General features: G+C 36.2%; 1 long non-coding RNA gene and 1 pseudogene across 2 annotated transcripts in view; both read left to right on the plus strand.

The window, feature by feature from the left end:
* The window catches only part of LOC307184397, a 202,367-nt gene that overhangs the window by 22,356 nt on the left and 152,078 nt on the right, over positions 1-27,933 (plus strand). Inside the window, exon 2 of the long non-coding RNA XR_013827719.1 lies at positions 85-161. This is a non-coding gene — a long non-coding RNA (uncharacterized lncRNA). The remainder of the gene's footprint in view (positions 1-84; positions 162-27,933) is intronic.
* Positions 22,595-23,281, plus strand: LOC307183818 (oligosaccharyltransferase complex subunit OSTC-like; annotated as a pseudogene). The gene has a single exon. The product of its transcript is annotated as an oligosaccharyltransferase complex subunit OSTC-like (transcript).

A 27,933-nucleotide genomic window follows, 5' to 3' on the forward strand; every position in this document is an offset into this window, starting at 1 on the left:
AATCTTTAGGAATCTTAAGTTCCTAATGAGGCTCTAATGTTCGTCAGTAAAACTCATTGAGAGGTTCTTTGATGATTGTTGCAGAATAAGGCTGGGCCTAGGGAGAGGCAAGAAGGACTCCTAGGCTGAAAATTTAAGGAGGCAGTCCCTCTCAGAGTCAGGTAAGTACATCCTTAAAATTTTATGCTGGAGGAACTTCTCTTCTTTTGCCTCACCATACTCCCAGCACTGCTTCTGAATTTTATATTTAATTTATATTAAGTATATAATTTATAATTATATGTTTGTATGTATATATAAATTTCTAGCTTAAAAATAAAATATTGGTCCTAATTGGAAAAGCTACAGAAAGAGGAGTGTAGATTGGTTTTAAAGGAAACATGACTACAAGAAAAGATATTTTATTATTATTTTTAAAAATTTATACTTCTGGCTGCTTTAAAGATGTTCTCTTTGTCATCAGTTTTAAGTAACTTGATTATGATGTGCTTGTGTGTAATTTCTTCATGTTTCTTCTGCTCAGGGTTTATTGAGTGTCTTAGATCTATGAGTTTATAGTTTTCACCAAATTTGGAAACATTTCAGCCTTTATTTCTTCAAATATTTTTCTGTCTTCTTTTTTTTTTTTTTTCGGTACATGGGCCTCTCACCGCTGTGGCCTCTCCCGTTGCGGAGCACAAGCTCTAGACGCGCAGGCTCGGCAGCTCTGCGGCATGTGGGATCCTCCTGGACTGGGGCACGAACCCGCGTCCCCTGCACCAGCAGGCTGACTCTCAACCACTGCGCCACCAGGGAAGCCCCTGTCTTCTTTTTGGTGACTCTAATTACACACATATTGGGTTATCTGAAGTTGCCTCACAACTTACTGATACCCTGTTCATTTTTTTTTCAGTCTTTTTTTCTCTTTATGTTTCATTTTGGATAGTTTCTATTGCCATGTCTTCAAGTTTTTACTTTGCTGTTTTCTTCTGCAGTTTCCAATCTGCTGTTAGTTATATTCAGTGAATTTTTCATTTGAGACATTTGTAGTTTTCACATCTAGAAGTTTGATTTGGGTTTGATGTTTCTTTTACATTTAAACATAACATGCTCAAGTTTCCTCTAGTTTCTTTATGTATGGAATATAGTGATGGTAACTGTTGTAATGTCCTTGTCTCTTAAATGTACCATCCGTGTCATTTTTGAGTTGGTTTTTAGTGATTAATTTCTCTGCTTTATGGCTTGTACTTTTCTGCTTCTTTCCCTGCCTGGTAATTTTTCATTAACTGCCAGACGTTGTGATTTTAGTTTATTGGGTGCTGTATATTTCTGTACCTAAAATAGTCGTGAGCTTTATTCTGGCACTCAGTTAAGTTTATTATAAATACCTTCATCTTTTCTGGGTGACATGAACATTTAAGGTGGTAAATGGAAATAAAAGACACATCAGGGAATAAATCTGTGGGAAGAGAATTGTCTTAAAAACCAAGAGGATAGTTTTAACAAATAGAGAAATTAAACATGTCACATGCTGCTGATAGTTCAAATGGGATAAGGACAGAAAACAAGCTACTGAGTAAGGTTGTTTATTTGATGTAGAGAATATTCTGTAGTCTCGTGAGCAGAAATCAGATTATAAAGAGTTGAGAAGTAAGTGAGGGAATGGAGAGGGGCAGCAAGTTCTTGCTGCTGCTGCTGCTGCTTTTTCTTCTCCTCTTCCTCCTCCTCCTCCTGCTTTTACTACTTCTGCTTCTGCTTCTTTCTCAGATTCTCTTTCTCCTTATATTTTTCTCCATTCTTTTAAAAAATAGACTAACAACATTATGATGGAATATATTCTGTTTAAAAAACATATACTTTTTAAAGTTCAGATATTATCCAGAGGATAAAATACCTTTACTTCAGGAGGTTGGTTGGTAACTACCAACCTTTATTTAATTGGGTATATTTTTAGGGGACGGAAGAATGGATATTCTTTAGGTTTCAAACTATAGAGGAAAGTCCTAAATAAATTTCTCATTGTTACTGATTTGGGGTTACTGTGTGCACAGTTTCCTAGTTCTGGTCCAAAATAGTAGCCTCAGTTCCTTTCTATATAACACACTGTTATAACTTTATATTAGCATTAGCCTTCACTGTTAGCAGTAAAATAGAGCTTGACGACAGCCAGAGAAGACCAAAGCATTCCATTATAGCTTTCCTCAATACAAAGTAAAACAAAATTTAAAAAATAGATATGATAGAAGTAATACAAATGGAATTTCAAAAATTTTAGGGGAATTCATCAGATGTTGCTTTCTCTTAAGAAAATAGTAAAGAAGATTTGATCATCGTCTTCAGTATGGTGTAACCACATAACCACATTAAATCTAAGGATATAGATTCACTGGTGGTAGAAATAGTCCTGAAAGCATCATTAACAAGTTTGGCTTCTACCTCTTTTCTGTTACTTCCTAGCTGTGTGACCTTAAGCAAGTTGCTTAAATTCTCTGATCTTCACTTTCCTTACTTGTAAACTATGGTAAACGTTGATCTCCCAGCCTCATAGACTGTTCATTATAAACAGATGAGAGCAAATGATAAACAAAAGTATGACATCGTAAAGTATTAGATGTGTTATTCATGGTATTTCAAGCATTAAATATCACCAGTCATCACTGAAAGTCATTGGGTTCTAATTATTTTATTAATTTATTTTATCTTAATAGCATTCAGTTATAGATTTTCTCCCCTGAAAGTATAGGACAGGGTTATTTTAAGATAACATTTCTACTTGAAGGAACTATGGGCACTGCAGGGCTGTTCTGGCATGTGATATTATTGAGGAAATTATGGGGACAAATTTGAGGCTTTGGCCACTTTCTTGAGATCCTTGTGATCAGCCACTTACAAAATAGAATGATAGTCCCTATACTGTACACACTGTTGAGAGAGAGTAAGGATAATGTTAGTGGAAAAGAAATATTGGTTGTCATTGCTTTGTTGCCTGTGTACATTTGGTGAAGAAAGGAAAAGTAAGGAGGAAGGGAGGGGTGATATTAGTTAGAGTACTTTCCTGGCAAATGCTTTGTTCTTGTGCTGCATTTTGTAACAGAGGGTATTTACTTTGCTAATTTTCTGTTTTATGATTTGTGCTTTGTAAAGCCCATTCATTTCTAGTGCTTTGCAAAGTTGCAAAGAGTATTTACTCTACTAAAAATGTAAATAATAAATTCATGTATTATAAGAAATTGAGAACTTAATGTTACAGAAAAACTGCAGGGTCACAGAATGTTATGAGGATATGTTTAGACTAGAAAATAACATTGGGATCACACTTATAGAGTAGACCTTATGTGTACTGAGGTATTGTAAATTTAAAAAAGGTAGATGCTGTTACGGATAATATGAATGGTCTATTTTTTATTTAGAATTTTTCTGGGAAAAATATCCATGATCTTTACCAAGAAACCTGTTATTCTGTTGATCTGGCAGCAAAGTGTGACTCATTTGATTTTTTACATGATAAGGGCAAAAGTGTCTGGAAAGCTTTAAGTCTATATCATGGTACCTTGGGAGTCAGGAATAACAGAATTTCACAAGTCAAATGAGATAGGCACCATAATGTCAATATTTGTGTACTGATAAATGTGAGTTGTGAAACTTGGCTCCAGTTACAAGATGCTTTAGGGCTTTGCACTTTAAAATTACATTAGTAATGAAAACTAATGAATACAAAATTTCAATTTTTTTAAAAAAAGTCCTACTCAACTTGTACACTTTTTGAGAAAACTAACTTTAGATAGTTTTGGCAACTGCTGATTAAATATTTGAATCTGGTTTTGTGCACACAGAGCACATTTTATTCATTACATTAACCACACAGTAAATAAACGAATACCACAGTCATTTACTTTGCTTAGTGTAACTAAAAAGTTAAGTATTAAATGTGCAATAAATATGTAGAAATGGAAAAGTAATGAGGAATACTATGTACAAAAACACAACATTTTTGTATCTGACCATTACATTTTTCTTGAAATTAAACCTGAATAATCCTAATTTTATTTCTTGTATAATTAGATAAAACCTTTTGGTTTCAAATATAATTTTCATCATTCCTTAATTTTCTTGAACTATTTGTTTATTATTCCTTTTATTTGTAAGTCAAAACTTGTGCTTAATTGTCCTTGTTGATAAGAAAATTTTTAAATATTGAGAGAAACTTTAATTGGCTGTCAGTGACTTCAGATCTTTTTCCTTTTGATATAAAACTATTCTAGGTATTATTACAAATGTGAAGGTAAACAGCTAAATCACAATTTTAACTTTTACATAGAAATAATGTATTACCTGAGCTTTAATCAAGTGGCACTTATCTCAGAGTTGTTTTCCCTTTTTTTGAATGTTTTTTACGTATATTTGGTGGGTACGTATTAAAAGGAATGAGAAGTATGCCTTTGGTAGATGCCAGGGCATACACAGATTATTTTAGTCTTCCATTAAAACTGAAAAAATTAGAATTTCAGATGATATTTTCAATGATAATTAAATTTCATATTTTTTGCCTTAAATAAATTTGTTATTTTTCACATAAAAATGGGAAAGTGAGTTATTTGGAGGGAAGGTTGGTCGCTATAGTTACTAAGTACAAATAAAATGATGCAAAATTAAGTAATATAAACATAACATAAATCTAAAATTATATTGATGATAACAACATATTCAAGACCTCAAAACAAATTTGCATGTAATATTTTATTCTGTGTAGGAACCACAGTTCATGAACTTTCCTTTAGGCTCATTATGTAACTAAAAGACATGTCAGGAAGTTGATGCTTACAGAAAAGTTACAGTTAGACACATTTCCTTATTTATTTTCATTGGTAACCATTATTGGAATATAACACATATATAGTATGTACCTTTTCTGCAGTAATTATGAAGAGCTGTGGTTCAGAAGGCCTTTTTGTTTCAAACATTTATAATACTTTTAAGAAAATGTGAAGTAAAAAGCTCCGTGTTTGCTTTTCCTTTCAGGTTGAGAATTGGAAAATTTAGCCTGGTATGAGGTCAATGATCAGAATATATTATGTTTTAAAAATTTCCCATGGAATAGAAATGGAAATGATTTAGTATGAAAAATATATTTCAAAACCATTTGACAGCGTATGTGCAAAGTAGAGGTGAACTTATGGTTAAAATAGTGAATCTTAAGCTTTAGGGACCCTAGCTTGAGTGGGCTTTTTTAAAGGCTGACATTCTGGAAAAAAAGACCAAGTTAGCTTTCCTGTCTTCATACGAAATGATATTTCAAATGATTGATATTTTAAGAAGTGGTTAAATAGTATAGAGCCAAAAAATACGAAAAAATGTATTATGGCAATAGACAGATAATAAAAATATATTTGTCTCCATTTTTTGTGAAGTTTTTGTTGTATTTTTTAGCTTTTAAAAATCTATAACTTGTTGTGATTTCTTTTCTAATTTTAAACAAATTTTTACTTTTTTACAAAATTTCATGTTTGTTACTTTTTTCATTAAAGAGAGGCCCCCATATTGTAAAATTTCAGACCTCCCAAAGCCCTTAGACCAAAGAAGGCTCTTTGCTGTTGATAGATTTAAGGGTAATGTAATTTTCAAAGTCAAATTCAAGGATGAGTTATATTTATTTATTTATTTACTAAAAAATTTTTTTTCCCCATTCTATGGGTTGTCTTTTGACCTTCTGTTTTTAAAAATATTTGTTTATTTATTTATTGATTTATTTTTGGCTGTGTTGGGTCTTCGTTGCTGTGTGCGGGCTTCCTCTAGTTGCGGCGAGTGGGGGCTGCTTTTCCTTGCGGTGCCCGGGCTTTTCATTGTTGTGGCTTCTCTTGTTGTGGAGCATGGGCTCTAGGTGCACGGGCTTCAGTAGTTGTGGCACGTGGGCTCAGTACTTGTGGCTCGTGGGCTCTAGAGCGCAGGCTCAGTAGTTGTGGCGCACGGGCTTAGTTGCTCCATGGCATGTGGGATCTTCCTAGGCCAGGGCTCGAACCTGTGTCCCTTACATTGGCAGGCAGATTCTTAACCACTGCATCACCAGGGAAGCCCTATATTTATTTTTAAATAGTTTAATTTATGTGGATTTTAGTTGTCCAATGTAGTACCAGATAGGCCATTTTCAAATCAATCTCTTTGATATCACCATGAAACACATACCTTTGTTTAGAAAAGTAAACAGAAGAATTATTTCACATTGCTTCAAGTTTGTATACTATTTTTCCTAATGTAGATATGTTGTTTGTTTTTCCAAAAGTAAGATATTTGTTTTGATAATTAAGGGTGATATTTTGTTTTTATTCCAAGTTAAGTTCCTTCACCTTCTTTTACTCCCTATTTTACTTTTTCAGTTTGAAATTTTAAGAAATTTTCAGGAATGGAAAACCTTTAAGAGTGTAAAAGATTTTCACAAAATGCAGAGGAACTAGTCTTCTTGAAAAGGCAGAGTTGTTCAAGTTCCAAGTATAAGAATCCTTTCTCTGTTTTGAAACTTATATTAAGAATATTCATAGGCAATCTGTGACTTTGAAATGTTCCTTCTCTTATATAGTTAGTCAGAGAATTTCTAACCATTGCATTTCACCTGTGTCTCTTTTCATTTCTTTAAATAAAGTATTTATTGTCATTCTAAAGAACATTATTGTGGTGCTGTACAATTTTTAGGCTAGCTTGCTAAGATGGGGAAATCTCTGCAGTATCTTTAGGACCTAAGCACACATTTCCTTACTAGACTTTCTGGAGGCTTTTCAAGGTAGTTGGGGCCCACAGCCAGACTGCCTGGGTTTAAATCCTGGCTCTGCCAATGGTGAATTTTGGCAGATTATTAACCTGTCTATGCGTCTCTTCTTCGTCTGTAAAATGCCAATAATAATCATACTCTTAAGATAGGTTAATATATAAAAAAGTGCTTTTATAGTATGCGACATGCAGTAAATACAAATAAATGTGAGCTATTATTATAATGGCTCAAGAACAATAGATAATTTGGCGACCTTTCGTTCTCAATAGGGGATAATACCGGGCCTCCTTTCTTTCCAGGATGCTTCGGGTACGTTTGGAACACCGATATCCATTGTGTACATTGTTTAACCTGTCATGCAGTTAGTCACACATAAAGGATTTGATCATATTTGGGGAGACCTTTAAAAGGCATGATTAATTTTGAAAATGATTTATTGAAGATAGTTAATATAACATTATTACATCTTCCAAGCTTGTGTGAAAGGAAATCATGGATAGGATTTGGATTGAGAGCTGGGTTGTGACACTAATCATTGACTAATTTTAAACATCTCTGCTCCAAAATGTTTTTTTTGTAGAAATTTCTGGTGTAAAATCCTATTCTCTAATTCTTTGTCTATTCAGTTGCATTTCTGCTTAGTTATATCAGACAGTTTCTTAAGTGAGAGGGTTATTTTTAAACCCTGTTATGTGAAGACAAATTATTTGGCAGTAGAGAAAAATGAGGTGACTGAGTTGGGGGGAAGAAGGGATTTAGCACTTACCAGGTAGGTTTGGAGGAGAGGGTGGGCGAGGCTGGAGGTAGAGCGGTGATGGAATTTGGGTCAACTGGATGGATAAAAAAATAGAAGGGCTTCTGAAGTGCTTACTAATTGCAAGTTTAGAGTGGTAAGCAACTTCTGCAAATGTCAGGAAAAAGCAGAAGGGATGTTCTAAGAGTTATTCAGGAAGAGTTTCGTTTCTTCTGTGGTGGTGCTGCCACATCTGATAACTGCTGGTGAAGAGGGGATGAAAACAAGCTAGGATTGATGTAAGCCTAGCCAATTTGGATTCCATGATTCCATGAGTATAAGTAGTTTGTGTGCTAAAATTCCTCATGCCCTGGTCAAAGAATCTTTGCATTCAAAACAAGTGACTGAGAATTTTACAATATGGTTGAATCTCAAGATGCAAAAAAACTATGGTTCCCAGTTCCTTTCCTAAAGAGCAGTTTAATCATTTGCTTATGGAAAATCAACAGAGAGAGGCAAACCAGAAACTTATCTTGGCAATTTCCCTTAATAGTTCATTAAAACCTCTCATCCTGCTATCTTGTGACATATTAGTAGATCTGTAAATATTTAAGACATTTATAATGTGTAAATATACCATGGTACCTTGGAGTAAGACAGAAGTGGGAGGGACATGTCTAATTATGAAAGTCATGTGAGATAGCTGGTAGATATTTGTTGAGGAAGACAAATGCCATGTTACACAAAGAAATCTTCTGCATCATATAGTGTGTTTAGACCCACATTGTAAAATATTCTTCTGTGTATTTTCTACAAGTCTTCTACAATGTCGAATCTAGGCTAAGAACATATAATGCTCTATGCTGTTTTCATCCATTTGCTTTAGGCTTGGGTTTGTACTTCCTGTTATCTCTCATTTTAGGAAGTAGCCTGAAGCAACCAGATCTTTGTTGCTGCCAACCCTGGAGAGGGAAAAACAAAGGAAATAGTTATATAATCTAAGAAGGGAATTTAAAGAGACCAACAGTTTTTAAGCTGCTTTTTTTCCTCTCCTTTCCTTCTCTCCCTCCCTCTCTTCTTATCTTTTTTCCTTCCTTCTTTCCCTCCCTTCCTTTCTCTTTCCTTTTTTCCTTCTTTCCTTTTTAAAACCTGGAACTGTTTAAGTTTATATGGAACCCTAACAGATTAGAGAAAGTCTGCTCTGGTGGAAACATGGGTGAGGCAGTGCCCATAACTCTTCCTGGTTGTGGTTCTGGGGAGAATAATTTGAAAACAACTGATGAATTATATTAAAAGCAGAGACCAGAATGTTTAAACAACTCGATTCGGCTTCTGACTTTGACTCTTGGGATGATGTGAGCAGGCTGAAAACTCTTCTGGTAATAGGGAAATTCTTGACATGGATTGCCTAAATAGCCATTGAAATTTTAAATTCTCTTGTATTTCTTACTTGCTTTTAAACTCCCTAAATATTAAGTTTGAATATGGTAGCAAAATTATATGTATCAGTTTTGTTAGCCACTTTTCTTTATAATTTAATATAAGATCATATGTATTTTACATACACATGGTTCTGTTGTTTTAGTAGCTGGGAAAAAGTCTGGTAGATTTAAATCTACACATTTTAAGAAAACTAAAAACTTTCCATTTTCTAAGACAGACCTTTATTTCATGATTACAGTGCAAATAATTGGTTAAAGGTTTATAAATTAATATACCAAAAATTAAAGAGTTTACCAAACTCTTGAAAAATTCTAAATTTATTAAAAAAAATTTTAGCACTTCTTATACCAAACTTATTTTCTATTTCTTTTCTATACCCTACAGAAGAACATAAACCTGAAATTAGCAGGACAGTATGTATATAATGACATTACATTATTATGAAATAGTTATCTGCTCTAGAGAGCTCTTTTTCCTCTAGAGGGCAATGCTTTACTTTTACATCACTAATCCAGAGGAAAATTTAAGAACAGCTTTTTTTCTTAAGAGACAAAAATGGTTCATTTTGCTCATTCTCTCTCTTTTAAAATACATTGTATAGCTGAGACATTTAACAATACATGCTTTTAACCAGAAAATATCCAAGATAATTAGAACTTTCATAAACTAGTATTTGATTTGGATTTTTAGGGAAGATTTCTTTGGCTTTCCTTTTTTATTTTCTAAGAAAGCATTAGAAAAAGCTTGACCTATACTCTAAATTTAGATATAATTGAGTTCTCTTTTTTAAACGATAAACTTTCTTTCCCTCTTAAAAAAAACATTTTGACTTAAGGTTCCAGATTTGTCACTTGACTTGCTAAAAAGCAAACGAAACAAAAAGAAAAACCCAAAATTAGAACTAAAAACTCAGACTCTCCTCTTTGTTCTACTTTTCTATTTGTGTTTTTCATGCTATTTAAAATTTTAGGCGATTTCTCTTGTGCCATAGCTTTCTTTTTTGTTGGATTTCCACAAAACAAATGGATTTGTTAAGAAAACAAAAGCCTTCTCCACCCCCTTTAGCGCACTCTTACTCTACCCTCCTTAAAAGTGAAACCAAAATATATTAGTGTGGTAGACTGAACTCTAAGATGGTACTTAAGATTTCTGGCCCCTGTGCATATATACCTTCACCTAGTTATTCAATCAAATCTAGGTACTGCTGTGAAGGAATTTTGCAGATGTAATTAAGATCCCAAACAGTTAATCTTAGAGAGGGATTATCTGGGTGGGCCTGACCTAATCATATGAGTCCTTTAAGTATGTGGTTAGAGATCAGAGACAAGTCAGACAGATGTGAAATGTGAGAGGAATTCAATTTGAGAGAGATGCTCCATTGGTGGTTTTGAGATGGAGGGGTCCATGGTGCAAGGATCTGGAAGTATCCTTTAGATGCTGAGAGTGGTCTCCAGTGGACAGCCAGCAAGAAAACCAGGGCCTCAGTCCTACAACCACAAGAAACTGATTTCTGCCACAACCCCGTGAGCTTGGAAGTGGACCCTGAGCTCTGGATGAAAGAAGCCAAGACAACACCTTGATTTCAACTTCATTAGACCTTGAGTAGAGGACTCAGTCAAGCTGTGTGCAGACTTCTGACCTACAGAACGGCAAGACAATAAATGGGTGTTGTTTAAAGCCTCTGAGTTTGTGTTAATTTGTTATGCAGCAATAGAAAACTAATACAATCAAGGTAAATAAATTCCTTTAACACTGTGCTCACAGAGTTGGCTTGAAAAGTGGAAGCTCTCATATGATATGACACTGAAACAGTAGTGTTCAACATTTGAAGATCTGCTATCCTTGTTATAGTGATAGTTTGCTGGCCAAAATCCATGCTCCCTTTTTCCTGGTACCATTCCCTACTGGGTTGACTTCATGCCTAACTTCAGAGGTGAGACTCAGCTTAATCTATTAGAGTACACCACCTGAAGACAGCACATGTATTCTAAACTGGTCCATATGAATAAAACAGAGGAGGATTTTGGTGAGAATGTTGGGGCACATACTCTCTTTTCTCCTCTGAGCTTGGCGATGTGAGTATTGAGGTTTTTGGCTATTGAAGCTCCAAGGGAGAACCTGGAGTTTTGAGGAGGCTATTATATACAGCCTAAAAATTAAACCAGAGGAAGCAAAGCTAAGAAAAGGATTCTGATGAGGTTTGAGGATGGCGTCATGCTGTATGTGAATATAAACCTATTCTTTTTTTTTTTTTTTTTTTGTCGGTACGCGGGCCTCTCACTGTTGCGGCCTCTCCCGTTGCGGAGCACAGGCTCCGGACACGCAGGCTCAGCGGCCATGGCTCACGGGCCCAGCCGCTCCGAGGCACGTGGGATCCTCCCAGACCGGGGCACGAACCCGTGTCCCCTGCATCGGCAGGCGGACTGCCAACCACTGCGCCACCAGGGAAGCCCCTAAACCTATTCTTGACTGTTCATTTATATGGGGCAATAAATCTTCCCCTTCCGTTAAAAATTTTTTTGTTTAAGCCTATTTGCATTGAGTTTCTTGTTTCTTGCTACTGAAAAAAAATCTAAATTAATAGACCAGTCATTATCTCTTTGATTGTCATGATACCTTTCTCCATCTTTTCATAGAATATGTTCTAGACTAGTAAACTCTCATCATCTGGATATATTTTCTTTTGTCTTTGTCTAGTTTTAGGTCTAGAGGTAGAAATCGGTGAAAAAATTATAATAAAATGTTATAAATTTATTGTTTTTATATTTTAATCCAATTGAACAATTCAGGAAAATAAGTATTGTGGCTCCCGTAATATTCCTATTGTAACACATATTTGAAGACTATTAACTTATTATTAGCTTCGTCTAAAACTTGTCCTTTTAGAAATTATGTCAATAAAGTAGAACCCATTTTGTTTAAGTTATGTTTCAAGTTAGTGAAAATGTAAACCATACAATTCTCATTAATTTACATTATAATTCTTTTGACTGAAACATGTTGGAGATAGTTGCACATAAAAAAAATAATATTTGCCCTATGTCAACATGAAAACAGTTGGTTTGTGTTGCTAAAATTAGTATTCAGTGCCTCTTCATAATCACAATCTTACTAGCAGAAGTGAATAGAGTCAGTGATACAAAATGTGATATTGCAAGCATAATAGTTCCTCTTTAATAATTTAAAGTACTTTGAAATATGTGTATTTTAAATGTGTGTGTGTATGTGTGTGTGTGTATGTGTGTGTGTGTGTGTGTGTATTGAAAACTGTGGCTTTTCATTTATTTGTTTACTTGCTTTTTATACTTTAAGGTCTTGTCTTTTACTTGCAGGCATTAATTTTCCCAGAATGTAGTTGTGATAACAGACCTCCCTGGTCTTAAGGTTTTCTTAGATGAGCTAGCCCTTCTAGGAGGGTATCTTAAATATTAGTGTTTTAGCAGGTTAGAGTTGACTCAAATAGAGTATAGCAAAAAATACTTTCATTTTTTTTTTTTTTTTTTGCGGTGCGCGGGCCTCTCACTGCTGTGGCCTCTCCCATCGCGGAGCACAGGCTCCGGACGTGCAGGCTCAGCGGCCATGGCTCACGGGCCCAGCCGCTCCGCGGCATGTGAGATCTTCCCGGACCGGGGCACGAACCCGTGTCCCCTGCATCGGCAGGCGGACTCTCAACCACTGCGCCACCAGGGAAGCCCTACTTCCATTTTTATAAACACTTAAAAGTAATTTGGAAATGAGTAAAATGTACATGAGATATCAGGTATTTTTAGATTTCTTAAGGAAAGACCACAAAGGAAATTTCCAGCATAAGAGATACATACTTTAAATATATGAATTTCAAAATGGAATTTAACTATTCTTATAACAGGAGGTAGAATACAAGTTGAGTGAAAAAGATCAATTATTGATATAGGAGGAGCCTACTAGTTTTTTTTTTTTTATTGCAAGGATGGACTTATAAAGGAAGCTTTAATTTAAAGAGGAAATCTAGGGTGAATTGATCTTGAGTGGCATGACTGAGGGGAAGTATGGTAATGGATATAATTGAGAACATGGAAAGGAAGGGCAGAGGAGGAGCAGAAATGACACCTAATGTGTGTCTTTTATATCAGGGAAATTGCATAAAGAGGTAAAAACCCATAGCCAAGAGAAAAACATGCTAGATATTTACTGTGGTCAGAGAACAAGGGGTCATTGGCCAAGTTAATGGATCAGATAATGAGATGGATGTTGTATTAGTTTGCTAGAACTGCCGTAACAAACTACCACAGACTCGGTGTCTTAAACAATAGAAATTTATTTCCTCACAGTTCTGGAGGCTAGAAGTATGAGATCAAGGTGTAGGCAGGGTTGGTTTCTTCTGAGGGTCTCTCTTTTGTCATCTTCCAGTGTCATCACATGGTCTTTCCTCCATGTGTGTCTGTGTCTTCATCTCTTCATATAAGGACACCAGTCATATTGTATTAGGGTCCATCCATATGACCTCATTTTACCTGGATTATCTTTTTAAAGGCCCTATTTGTAATACAGACACATTGTGAGGTATTTGGGGTAAAGACTTCAATATGTGAATTTTGCAGGGGTGCGGGGGCTATGATTCAGCCTACAACAGACATGTTTACTTCAAGTTTGCTATGGACCTAGCCTAATATGGTGGCTGTGGGAATTGAAGGGAATAGCCTGGCCAATAAAAAGAAGAATCATTAAGAGGAGTTATTTAGAATGCAGGATAGATACATTTTTTTAAACTTTTGTTTTTATTTGAACTTTTGAAAAAAAGGGAAAACCATGTTTTGAATAGGAAGCTATATTTGAACACTCACTGAACATCAGAATGATAACTTTTCTAAGAAAACACACTCTCTAGTAGGTAATATTATAAAAATGTGTGAGTTGTCAATGGAAATAAAAAGAGAAGAGAAAACTTAGCTCCATGGGATGACTTTAGTGAGGAGTGCTGTTAAATGTCTCAGATCTTTGTAAAAGCAGGAAAATATCTGGGATTGTGGAATGCCACCTAAACTAAGACAACAGAAATTATGAAATGCTGGCCAAAGAATCATTGAGAAGAGGATTTGTCAAGAAGGAAGTCATTGATATCTTCAAGGCAATACTTTCTTTTGTAGTGACACTGTGGGTGTGGGTGTGGGTTGCAGTCAGTGTATGTTGAGATGGAGAGGTATTGTAATTAGGGGGAAGGGGTTCAATTTTATCCTTCACAAAATTCATCACTATCTTTTCTGAGTTGTCTGATACACTCAGTTGTTATCTATAGCTTACCAAACATTTTGAGCTATCCTTATATTTCAGGAAAGCTATAGCTCATACTTAAATGATATTTAATGATCAAATTGTGATTGCACCAAAAGCTGCAGTTGTGCTTTTCAGTGGTTACCTCAAAATTCAATGCTTGGATAAGCAGAAAGAACATAGAAATCTTTATAGTCTCAATCCATGTCTATTTTTTGGCTCCAACTCTTATTCAGATCTGTTTCCAGGACCTTGGGGCTAAACATTTAAACCATGTTTTTATTCCCTTGAATAAGTGGCAGTATAAATTTTATGGTAGAATCAGTTCAGATGGAAAGTACCAGAGCCAGGTATGGGATTATTATTCTGAGAGTGGTGAACTAGAGCCAAGGTCTTTAGGGAGGGGAGACCCCTGTGCTAAGACATGTCCATGATGGAGAAGACTTTCTCCAGCTGAGAGTGATGCTAGAGGTCCTGGTGGTATGGCACTTTTTCTTTAATGAGAACAAATTAACTCTTCCTGGAGATGATTTTTAAAAATTATTATCTGATTTTGTTGTACTGTAAAGTATCTTCAGTAGAATGATTTCCTTCTTTTAATTTTCACTTTTATATTTTATTCATTCACTCCACAAGTTTTGTGGAGTGTGCCAGGCACTGTTCTACATGCTTGGTGAACAACTATGAATACCTCTGCCAGAGTAGAGCTTATATTCTAGCAGAGAAGACAAATAATGATCAATATGATAATATATTAATATATTATAGTTACATTAATTAATATATAATTTATTAATTTTAAGATATTATATATAGTTAATAAATAAGAAAAAAATGCACCCTGCTAGAAGGTGATAAGTGCTATCACCTTCTTTGATCGCGAATAGGCATACTTTATATTTTCCAGGTAAACCTGTTGGCAAACAAAATATATGGTATAAAGTTATAATAGCCAATTTTATAACTATGAGCTAATGAAACTTTGTGATGCTATTTAATGTTTATATTTACCCCCTGCAAGCAATTGATTTTCAAATTTAGTAACTTTCTTCCAAATAATGTAGCTTGCATCTATTAGTGTGCCTTTTAAAATCACCAAGTCATTTGCCCAGTCTTCTGGTTAACCCGAACCTCTGTTCCATGAGATCTTTGAACATTGAGGCCTGATTGAAGGCTCAGGGTGCTTTTGAAAATTCACCAAGTATAATTCTCCCTTCACCTGACAAGAAATCGGGCAGATAAAAGTGCCTTTATTTTTCCTGGAGTCATGGTACAGCAGAGCCTTTACTGTTCTGCCCCAAGAGAAAATTGTTGCCTGTCCGAAAAGGGAAGGAAGAGGAAACAAGGATAGCTCTACTCAAGTCTTGCATTTCTCTTTTTCTCTCCAGAGTCTATGTATGCATTCTATTTTGAAACATTTCTATTAGAGAAAACAAAAATCCTGATTCTCAGTGTCTTGACTGGGAAAACAAATGTACAATTTGTAATCTGTTAGTTCCGTAAAGTTGAAATCACTGGGGACAGATGTATTTCAGAATTCAGATTTTTTTGCCTTTTTTACCTTTTTAGTACTTGTGCCAGATATTTGCTTTGCAATGCTCTTCATTTAAAAATTTTAACCCCAGTTACTGGACTTTAATATTATTAGTGGTTTTTTACTTGGGGCTTATAATTCTTAAGAGACATCTTTTAGCAAACTCAATTAGCATTTTACTATTGAGCCATGAGTTTTTATACCTTCTAAACAAATACTGGAAGACAACTCAGCATTACTAGAATTTGTAAAACATTAGTATATATGTATATATATAGACACATATATACCTTCAACATGTAATTGAAACCTTGTGTTGCTCTACAATGTTTATATTTACTCTCTACAAGCAGTTGATTTTCAAATTTAGTAACTTTCTTCCAGATAATGTAGCTTGTATATATATGAGTGTGTGTGTTTGTGTGTGTGTGTGAATATATATACACATATATATGAATTTATAAATATATATATCAGTTTATAAATATCCTAAAAGGCTTAGCTAATTTAGGTATAACATATTGAGTGGGTAAAGTAGGAAAAACCAATGATTAATTTAATAGTTATTTACTTAGTTTATCAAAGAATGCATATTGTTTTGGTGAACAGTCAAACATGAGTACTTTTCCCCCAGATTCAGTTACATTAAATAAAAAGTAATTTTTTTTTTTTTACTCTTTTAAGAATTTGTGCAGTTAAGAGTAAAAAATCATGTATGCCTAAGTAAGTAAGTCAGAAAGAGGAAGACAAATACCATATGATATCACTTATATTTGGAATCTAAAATATGATACAAATAAACTTATTTATGAAACAGAAACAGACTCACAGACATAGAAAACAAATTTATGGTTATCAAAGGAGAAAGGGAGTTGGAGATGGATAAATTAGGAGTTTGGGATTAGCAGATACAAACTACTATATATAAAATAGACAGACAGGACTTCCCAGTGGCACAGTGGTTAAGAAACCACCTGCCAATACAGGGGACACGGGTTCGAGCCCTGGTCTGGGAAGATCCCACATGCCGCGGAGCAACTAAGCCCATGCGCCAAAACTACTGAGCCTACACTCTAGAGCCTGCGAGCCACAACTGCTGAGCCCATGTGCTACAATTACTGAAGCCCACATGCCTAGAGCCCATGCTCCACAACAAGAGAAGCCACTGCAATTAGAAGCCCGTGCACCGCAACGAAGAGTAAGCCCCCATTTGCCACAACTAGAGAAAGCCTACGCGTAGCAACGAAGACCCAATGCAGGCAAAAATACATAAATTTATTAAAAAATTAAAATAGACAACAAGGTCCTACTGTATAGCACAGGGAACTATACTCAGTATCCTGTAATAAACTGTAATGGAAAAGAATTTTAAAAATCATGTATGCAAGAAACTTTTGGGAGCAGTAGTAATTTTATAGCTTAGAAGACAAGAAGCATATGTTCTCATTTACTTAGAGTTTGGGTCCTTGGCTTTCACGTCATTCTAGGTAATTCTAACCACTGAGTGTTTGTGTTTACTAATGAACTTTCAAGCCTTTAAACTGAGATTTGTCTCTGATCTTCAGAGAAGTTCCCAGATGTTCCCTTATCGTAAAAGTTGGTATCTGAGAAACGTTTTCAGGAAATATATCTCCTCCACCAAGTCTTGTAATTTCTTTAAAGTAATTCAACCAAATAATATGGCCTATTAAATTGTTTCATCTTAATTCAGGGACAAAAGAGGAATGCTGCTCTGGAGGTCGCCAGTATATACCAAATATTTTCTTCTTCTTTGCCAAGTGTGCAGTTCATTGTTTGGTCACCTGTGTCTGTCAGTTTAGCACATTTAAGGCAGTTCTCAGCACCCCCATTCTTCTCTAAATCTTACATGGAGGCTTCAAATATTGTCTGGCTCATTATTTCCCAATGAAGGTTAAGCCCTTGACTGTCAGACGGAACCCTTCGCTAATTAGAGCCCTTGCTTTGGCACTGAACGTGTCATGTCTGTGAGCCTTCCCACTGCGATCAGGGGCACGTTGCTCTCTCGCATTAAGTAAGTGTCCAGTGCCCACAGATCTCCAGGAGAACTGCTTGCTATTTTCTACATGACAAATTTTTTAGCTTGCTAAAATTCTAACTCCTCTTTAACAGGCTCTAAGTAGAATTGGATGAAGTATTCCTCAGTTCACTAAGAAGAGTTTGCTTAATACTACCCTGTTTAACCTCTTCAGTTTTGATGAAGTTGAATCCACACTTGAATAATGAAAGTGATACTTTCAAATGTGGAAAAAATAGTAAAATTTCCCACTCTTTAAAAAATAAATGTGTCAGTATATCTGTTACATAGTATTTAACTTCATGTTAGGTTAAAAACCATCTTGGTTCTTTTTGATTTAATTAAAAAGGATAACTCAAGATTGGTTCACACTATTAAAATGGTATCATAAAACTACATTACTTCCTTTGATTCTATCTTTGCTTCAAGAAATATATAATTTATGGTTCGTTTTTCGGTTGATAGGGTTTTACCAGCTGCACGGATAGAAAGATTGAATTGACGGGCAGGTTTCATGCCTTTGAATTGTCAAAGAATGCTTTTGGGAGTAAGTCAGGATTCTTCATTAGTATTCATAGGAGTGCTCCCATGTCTTGTGTTTGATCACTGCTTCTTGCTTCCATTTCCAGCTTTCCTCGGTTAGAGCAGGGAGCTGGCCCGACTGATGCAAGTGTCTTGGTGTTTGATTTCTTTATGGGTTAGCTTTTTGAAGAAAATTCTCTGCATGGATATAGGCCATACTCTTGTATTTGGCTAGTTGATTCGTGGGTTAATTTTAGACACAAGACTAGCTCTACAAGCTTAGTGCATTTTTCTTTTTAAAAGAAAGTATGTTATAGAAGTTAAAAAAAATTATAGTTCACTTATTCTTGGGGAAATATATTATGTAAAGTTATTCATGTTTCATGACTGTAATGAATGTATTGAGATCTCATTATACTCTATAAACAAATTAACATTTTAATTTTGGAATTTCTGATATTTTTAGTTTTAGTAGCTGATCCCCTCATATAGGAATTAAGTGAAGGCAGAAAAAGCACATAAAGTTTCAAAGTGAAAAACAAGGTATAATAAGTGTCAGAGTTGTTGAAGGCCAGAGGAAAACAATTTTCTTTCTCACTGAGAAGCTATAGGAAATAGTTTATAGAAAGTTGTAAAATTATAAAAAAAACCATACTTATTGTTTAACTCAACAACTTTTAAATTTCTTTATATGTGTTGATGTTTCTTTTAAGACTGCTGTAATAAAGATTCAGTGATTTTTTCAAGTATAAAATCAGTTATAATCCATCAGATGGATTAAAACTGTTTTAAAATATTTGCTTCTCTGGGAAAAGGATAAATCATTAGGTTTACATATTGGGCTCTTAGTTTCTGTACTGCTCTCTGTTTACTTCACTAGTATTGGGACTCCCTTACCAAAAATTTATATTTGGTATATATATACATATATACTCTCTTGGGGGGGTATAGCGTGAGAGGAGCTTTTTAAAAGTTTTTTTCTCTTGATTATAAAGAGATAAATATATATATATATTTTTGCGGTACATGGGCCTCTCACTGTCGTGGCCTCTCCCGTTGTAGAGCACAGGCTCTGGACGCACAGGCTCAGCAGCCATGGCTCACGGGCCTAGCCGCTCCGCGGCATGTGGGATCTTCCTGGACCAGGGCACGAACCTGTGTCCCCTGCAACGGCAGGCGGACTCTCAACCACTGCACCACCAGGGAAGCCCAGAGATAAATATTTATTGTACAAATTTTATAAGAAAAAGAAGGGAAGAAACCCCACCAGTAATCCAATACCCCGAGGCAAGCAATAGATATTGGTTTATTTTCAAACTTAGATAGACAATTATTTTTTGTCTTTTATGAATAGTTAACTCATGTTTCTAGCTCATTTAACCATTAGGGTTTTAATAAATCTATTTATATGAGATAAGCATATATACATTTATTTACTTTATATGAGCAAATTATTCATCTTTTAATTTTCTTCATTGATTTTATGGTGACAAAGCCCATTCTGTGATTTATATTCACTATTATTTTTTTTTGGCTGTTAATAATTAGTTTTTAAATTTTTCATTGCTTTTGATTTATTTTAAATTACACAAATAATATGTGAATATAGTCTTGGAAAAGATTCAGATGTACCCTTGTAAGTTCTCTTTTTTTATCGTTTCCTATGACAGTCTGTCCCCTACTAGATTTTAACCGTGGTTACCAGTTTCATGTGATATTTTCCTTTGCATTAGTGTATGTATTAGGATTTTGAGTGGGGTTTTTTCTGTTGCTCTTGACTAGGGGACAAAACCAAGGACACATTGGACAGCCAGTATCTCATATTCTAAAGAGAGCTGGAGTGAGACAATCCCTCCAGGACTCAAACCAGATCTGCACCTCCTCACCATATACTAGCCCCTTCTTCTAACTGTAGGCTCCTCTGGTTTATATAAGAGAACTCTATGGAGAGAGGAAGGCAGGGCGAGAGAGAGGAAGGTTATAGTTGGCTCCCAAGTGAATTGCTTGTAGAGAATGGGGATTCTGCAAGAACAGTTGGCTTGCAGCTGACTGACTGATTTACTCCCTGTCCTGTTGGAACAGGAGAACTGGGGAGAGACAATGAGCAGAGACAGGAGGCTGCAGGAGTCAGCCTGTATTCCTGTATTTTATAGGAATGGCAGCCATGTGTGAGCATCCTGTGGGACAACTGGACATGAAGCCAGATGAATGGGTTTAAGTACCTTATCAGAAGGTGTTCTCCTGGTTGAGGAGAATGCTGCAGCAAGAGGTGGTGAGGGAACCCACTTTATATACCTATCCTGTACCATGGGGGCAGGGAGTGTGCCCAGAGAGGAGGGGGAGCGGGAAGAAGGTGGAGCCACCCTAGGTCTCCCAGGGTTTGGATCTACAACCTTTAGTGAAGTATCCTCTCTCTCCCCACTGATATTTTTGAAGCTTTATATCAAAATTTTAAATATACTAAGACTAATACACTATATAATATCTACATTTCAATATTATTTAAAATATACTATGATCGATATATTTAAAATATGCTATTAATCAGGGGTCCCCAACCCCTAGGCCGTGGACCGGTACCAGTCCACAGCCTGTTAGGAACTGGGCTGCACCGTAAGAGGTGAGTGGCAGGCAAGTGAGCGAAGCTTTACCTGCTGCTCCCCATCGCTCGCATTATTGCCTGAACCACCCCCCGCCACTCTGGTCCGTGGAAAATTGTCTTCCACGAAACCAGTCCCTGGTGCCAAAAAGCTTGGGGACCGCTGCTGTTAATCAATTCTTCATGTTATTTTTAAATTTAGAACAATTTTAACTATACTTTGCCTATTTGTTCTTGCAGATGAATTTAGATTCCAAAACAAAATTCCTCAGGATTCATTTACATTTTGGCCCCTTCTGTATTTGTTTCTCTTCCTCCATAGTAAGAAACTTGACTCCCATTATCATTACTATGTCTTTGTTCAGGATTACTTGCTTGTTCAACCCCCCAGTATGTAACCAGTGTCATTGTTTCCTGTGTGGATGCCTCACACCACAACCTGTGTTCCAACACCCCAGGCCAGGTCTTAGTGTCCAGCACTGAAGGGGCCTGGCCAGAGAGTCTCCTTAACACCCATGTAAGTGCCTTTCTCACAGTGCTCAGACACACCTCACATCACACCTCCGGCCTATAAGCCCTTCTGTCTGTGTAGGCTCAGACTCCTGCTTCTGACTGTCACCCCTTTTGTCCTCCTCACTGGCTTAGGTACTCTGATACCCACATTGGGTCGCCACTCTTGCATAGATGCCCTCGTCACTCCGCTCAGGCTCAGACCCTCTCCAGGGATGCCCTCCTCAGTCTGCTGGGCTCTGAAACCCCATCCAGGGTGCCACTCCACTCCAAGTGGCCACCCCCTCTCCCAGCTAGAGCTCTGATGCCCTGAGTTCAGTGGATGCTCTCTTCACTATCTTTGGGCTCTGACTTCACACTGAGCTACCACAATCCATGGACTCCTTCCTTTCTCTGCTGTGCCTCTGATACCGTGTACTTCCTGCAGGGACCCCTGTGTCACTCCACTTGGCTTCCGACTTCCTGCCCCAAGTCAACCCCTCACATGAATGCTTTCCTCACCTCACTGACTCTCAGGCTGGGAACCCTCCTACCTGGATACCTTCCTCACCCTGCTTGGGTTTTACACCTTGATGCCAGTCTTGTTCTGCCGCACATGATAATGGTCTGAATTGTTCAGAAAAGAAAGGAAGAAGGTGAAAGGGGAAGGGAAGGAAAGGAAATGTATTTGATTTTTTTTATCTTCCTTTCCTCCAAAAGTATTTATTAAATGCAATTAACAGGCGAATAAGATTCCTGCCTTACAGGGGTTTACTTTCTATAAGTGGGCACAGCATGTAAAGGTATTATTATCATAGTGCAGTATGCTACCACAGAGCTTTTCCCTAGGATGCTGTAATGGCAGGTTGGAAGGACACCTATTCCAACCTAGCAGAGTTAGCAGAGGCCTTTGGGAGGTGGTGGTGATAAGGGAGTTTCATCTATAAGGGACAGAAGAATCTAAACAGGTGAAGAGGAGGCCAGGGTAGGTTGATGAACCCACACTAACTTTTGTATCAGATTCTTTAGAAATTGAAGTAAGCATCATATTAAAAGTGTTAGGATTACTAGGAAAACAGAAGTAGATTTATTTAAAAGCCTTTGTTAATGAGAAAAATGTCATTACACGAAGAGTTTGGACTTTCTCTGCCTTTCTGCAAAACAAGGAAATTAGTTTAAAAATGAATTCATGCCTGTTCCCGGATGGCGTGTGGGGCTGGCGGCCGACAGCTGACCCTGCCGCCACCAACATGGAGAGTTTGTACCGAGTCCTGTTCTTAGTGCTCGAATGTCCCATCCTGAAGCTGAAGAAGCCGCCCTGGGTGCACATGCTGTTGGCCATGACAGTGTACGCTCTGGTGGTGGTGTCTTACTTCCTCATCACTGGAGGAATCATTTATGATGTTATTGTCAAAACTCCAAGTGTCAGCTCCATGACTGATGAACGTGGGTATCAGAGACCATTAGCTTTCTTGGCCTGCAGAGTAAATGGACAATATATTATGGAAGGACTCACATCCAGCTTCCTGTTTACAATGGGAGGTTTAAGGTTCATAACCCTGGACTGATCCAATGCACCAAACATTCCCAAACTCAATAGATTTCTCCTTCTATTCATTGGATTCATCTGTGTCCTATTGAGTTTTTTCATGGAGTATTCATGAGAATGAAACTGCTGGGCTATCTGATGGTTTAGAATGCCTTTTGAGAAGAAGTCGGTGGATATTGAATTTGCTGCTGTTAATGAAGTTTTCAAGGCTGTACCAGTCCTCTGATATGAAATATGGAAAAGGATGAAAAGCAGCAGAAAAGAAACATCTAGTGAAAACGTAGGAAGCGTATTATAGCTTGGACTAGAATGTCTTCTTGGTATCAAAGTGACAAGCTTATCAGTATTTTTTCCTGCTGTCCTATACTGACATACCAACGATGTTAAGTGGCATTTTCTTCTTTTTTTTATTTCTTAAAGAAAGTATACTTCATTTCTACAACTATAATATTGAGTAAAGTGATTATTTTTTACAAACCCCTTAAAAAAGTGAATTCATGCTGCTTTGAGGGCCTGGAATCTGCCTGAATATGAATTACTACAAACACAGAAAAGAATTTTAAATGAAACCCTAAATATTTGATAATGGGAATGCTTAATTTATTCTTGGAGTAAGCATGACAAACCTCTGAATAAAAGGGAAAGGGAAGTTATTCTTTATATATAGAATGCTTTTCTGTTTCTTTTAAATTTTAAAAAATCAGTATTTTTTAAAAAGAATATTACTGAAGAGAGTTTTCTCCCACTTCGGTGCCCTTGAACTTGCCTCTGTGACCCACACTGTAGGGCCAAGAGGTTTGACCTGGGGAGGACATCATTCAATAGGCATGAGAATCAATGGTTGGGTAAGAGCTTTTTGTCTGATGGGAGGCTTAAAATTGGGACTAGAGATTCTATCCTGTGTGGATTTTTTTGGGATACATGTTTAGTTCTCTTAACTTGACTTTTCTATGTATATGAATTAGGGTGTGTATATTTTTCCTGAAAGAAAACTTATGCTTAAAATAGTTTACTAAAACAAAAATTTAATGAATTATGAAATATTTTTCTAGCCTGAGAAGACATAAATACTTCTAATAATGATTTTGCAAAGCTGAGCATAACTGGTTTATAGAATGTGTTCTGTGTTTGTGTTTATTTTTAGAGTACATTGAAATTGGATGTTCATTGTGGAGCGAAGCAGGAAATTTTGGTGGTCCCAGTCTGTTGGAAAGGCCCAGGTGGTTGAGGCCCAGTTCTGCTGTTCACAAACTATATGATCTTGGGCTAGTTACTTAATATCTCTCAATTTCAGTTTCCTCATGTGTGTGTTGTGAATAGTAATATTGAGAAAAATTATGTCTTTTCCCCATAGCATGTTATGTTGTTTGTAAATTACTAGACTGAATGAGCTGTAGACTTAATCCAGTTTCTCCACAAAAATTTCATGTGCAAATAACCTTTTTTTTTAAGGAAATTACTCTTAATGCACCCAGTTCTTTACAATGAGTAATTTTTGGAATTAAGATAATTTTACTCATGCAGAAGATAAAAAATAAAACTTCCTTCAAGCCAACACATTAAAAAAAACAAAACAAAACTGTACTGACTCCTCAGTACTAAGGAATCACAGGAGGAGGTATAATATTTTTATCTCTAATGCAAATGTTGATTACATAGTAAGAAATAACTGTGTTGTTTGTTAATAGATTTGCCTGAGAATGTTGCTTAAATTACATAATATTATCTTTTAACTGCTCCGGCAAATAGTGGCAATGCTCCCTCTTTGTGTACTGAGATTACTTATGTAATATAAGACATTACATTAAAAAGATAACCAGTTGTGAGAAATATGAGTCTATTAAATCAACAGTTATAATACTTTACAAAAAATCTAGTCTAATCATCATATTAAGGGTCAAGGCCACAATACTTTTAGAAAAATGATTTTGAGTTGTAAGAATTTAGGGTTCATTCCTGTTATTTCTTTGGGAAACAGTTTCCTTTTTACAAATAAAGCTGCTTGTCTAGCTACTGAAAAATCTTTTATTTAGACAATTGTCTTTTAAAATATTCCAGGTGGCAATGTATCATTTCAGTTTCCATGGCTGCTTTTATGGTAAGCGTTTCTGCTAAAATGCTTTAGCAAGTGGAAATGCTATCAAACTTTAACATTAAGTAAATCTAGGCATATTTTTAAACAAAACCTCTGCAGATTTAGTTTGATTTTTAAAAAAACAAATGCCTAACTTTTAAAATTAGAGCTTTTTACTAAGAAAGCATGCATTAAACTGCTTTTTTTCTCTTTGAAATTATTTCTTTAGTCTCAAAATACCTGACCAAATTATGTGCTACCCATAAACCTCAGAAAAAAGGTAAACTAATTCAACATTTTAAGAAAGCATGTCCTCCAAAACTGTATAAAAATATAGTAAACCTCCCAGAATACACGATTTAAAAGGATTGTCGCACTTTAAGATTTAGAAAAGTTATCTTCCCTTTATGTATCTCCATAAAGAATTAAAGATGTATAACTATAAAATATTATTTTTGGGGTCACCAGTAATTTTATATTTGTGGGGAGAGGAATTAAATGCATGAAATTATGAGATAGACACATAGATAGATTAGTATTCACCATCGTTAGCTCCTTGTTTAGAGAAAACATTCAATAAATATCTGTTGAATGAATGAGTTTTAATGACAAACTATATTAATTATTGTGATCATATCTAAAGTGTGTTTTGTGAAAGCATAAATAATATAAGTAATATAATTACATCACCTTGATGACCAAAAGACAGATAAGCTCTTCTAAGAACGATGGCTGCCCTGTGCTGTGAAGTTTCTTTTCGTAAGACTATACTGTGTTACAGTAATTTAGGTTTTGTGTATTAGTGTGTGTAGTTGTGGGTGTTTATAGGCTTTTCTAAGTTAAAAAAAATGTTTATAATTATGTTTTTCTTCCTGGAATATAAAAATTTGGTGGATAACTTTTAAAATTATTGTGAAATGGGGAAGTTTGGTTGGTAAGTTCCTGTGGAAAAAAAATTTCTTATGCTGCTTTTTTGGAAAGTTCCCAGAAATAGCATTTAAAAAACTTCTTTAGGAAAAACAAGGTGATTATAAGTAAGGAAGTTCTGGGCCAAAGGCCTATGGAATTCCCAGTAGATGAACGATTGTTCGCTTTATGGCTATTTTCTATGGTTTTAAAAAATAATGACAGTTATTTCTCAGCACATTATTTATTTTGCCTGAAATATTTTTTCCTACATTTTTAACTTTTAGTACTTGGGGTGATGCTGAGGTACTGATTTTGAATCACGTTGTTTTAGCTTCTGTGCTTCGTATTTGAGTTGGCAGGTAGGGGTGACTTTGGTGACCTGGCTTTCTATTAACTGTGTCAGTTTCATGCCAAATGTTGACTTCCTTGATTCTGATCCTGTCTTGGCCTCATGACCTCAATTTCTGCCTTAATCGTTTGCCTGACAATTGAGCATTCTTAGGCTATTCTTACTTCAGTTAGCCTGGCGATAGCAGTTCATCAATAAGGGCCCAAATCTCCTGCCTGATATCTAGAAATAAACTTCTTTACCTTGTTATTTGGCCATAATGAATTCTAAAATTGCCCATGTAGAATTTTTTACGTGGGCTCTTTATTTTTCACTTTTCACGTTATAATCCTCAAAGGAATTGACTGACTTTCGGAAATTTCATATATAACTAGCAAATTGTTTTCCAAGTGTTGTTCTGTAGATGTTCCAGAGGAGAAAGTTCCTGGGTCATAAATATTTAAAAAACACCGTACTGTTTTCCTTTTCTCTTAAAAATACATGGTACTCATTAGCTCTACAGTGAAGAGATCTGTTAAAATATTTACTCTAGTATTTATGAGAGACCAAGCGTTGGCTCTTGTTGACAAGCTTTGAAGCCATTTTTCTGTTCCCCAGGAAATCTTGTTCCTTAGGAGTAAGTCTGAAGTTTCTGCAGTGTCCATGTTTGAGGTTTGTGCTCCACTAAACTTATATTCTTGGCAAATGTCTTTCCCTCTATTGTTGGAGAGAATTGGATGAGGGCGGGTGGAGTATGTTGGGAGGATGAATTACGTACAAGGGGCTGGGTTAAATGAGTGAAGTAAATGGCTTGTTTTTTTCAGTTTGATTGGTGAGTAGTCCTGGTGTCATTCCTCCAAATAAAAGCCTGGGCAAGCTCCCATGGATAAGGTCAGTGGCAGGTGGCAGAGACACCAAGAAGCAACTATGTTATCTGAGAGTCTCCTTGCTGAGCTGGCCTTGTGCTCGTGAACAGGGACTATAGAGGTGGCTGCATGAGTATGAGCTGAGGAGTATGAAATTGTGAATAGGGTTGATTAGCCAGATTTTCTAAAGCTGGAAGGACACTTTCATTTTATCATTTAGTACATTTATTCTACTACTTTGCCTTCATCTTCCACCTGCTCTTGATAGTGGAGTGGTGATGGATGTGGATCCTTTGAATAACCCAGAAAGTTTCTTGGTAAATCTAGACTCCTGGGATAATTTTTAAAAAATCATTTTAATTATTCTACAATTAAATAGTATAGTTTTTCCAAGTTATTTGACCTTAGAATTTTTTTTTGTGTGCTTAACACCTTTTACATCCCACAGAACCAGTGTATTATGAAGCACATTTTGAAAATTGTTATATTCAAAGTACCTAGATATACTTGGGGCTCATTTTATGGTTTAACTAAAGTATAGGAGATATGTCTTTTGTTTTTTTTTGCGGTACGTGGGCCTCTCACTATTGTGGCCTCTCCCGTTGCGGAGCACAGGCGCCGGACGCGCAGGCTCAGCGGCCATGGCTCACGGGCCCAGCTGCTCCGCGGCACGTGGGATCTTCCCGGACCGGGGCACGAACCCGTGTCCCCTGCATTGGCAGGCGGACTCTCAACCACTGCGCCACCAAGGAAGCCCAGGAGATATGTTTTAAAGTGAGCATTATTTATTTTTTTTAAATAATTTATTGGAGTATAGTTGAGTTACAGTGTTGTGTTAGTTTCAGGTGTACAGCAAAGTGAAT

This window comes from Stenella coeruleoalba, assembly GCF_951394435.1.
Source record: "Stenella coeruleoalba genome assembly, chromosome: 3".
NCBI lineage: Eukaryota > Metazoa > Chordata > Mammalia > Artiodactyla > Delphinidae > Stenella > Stenella coeruleoalba.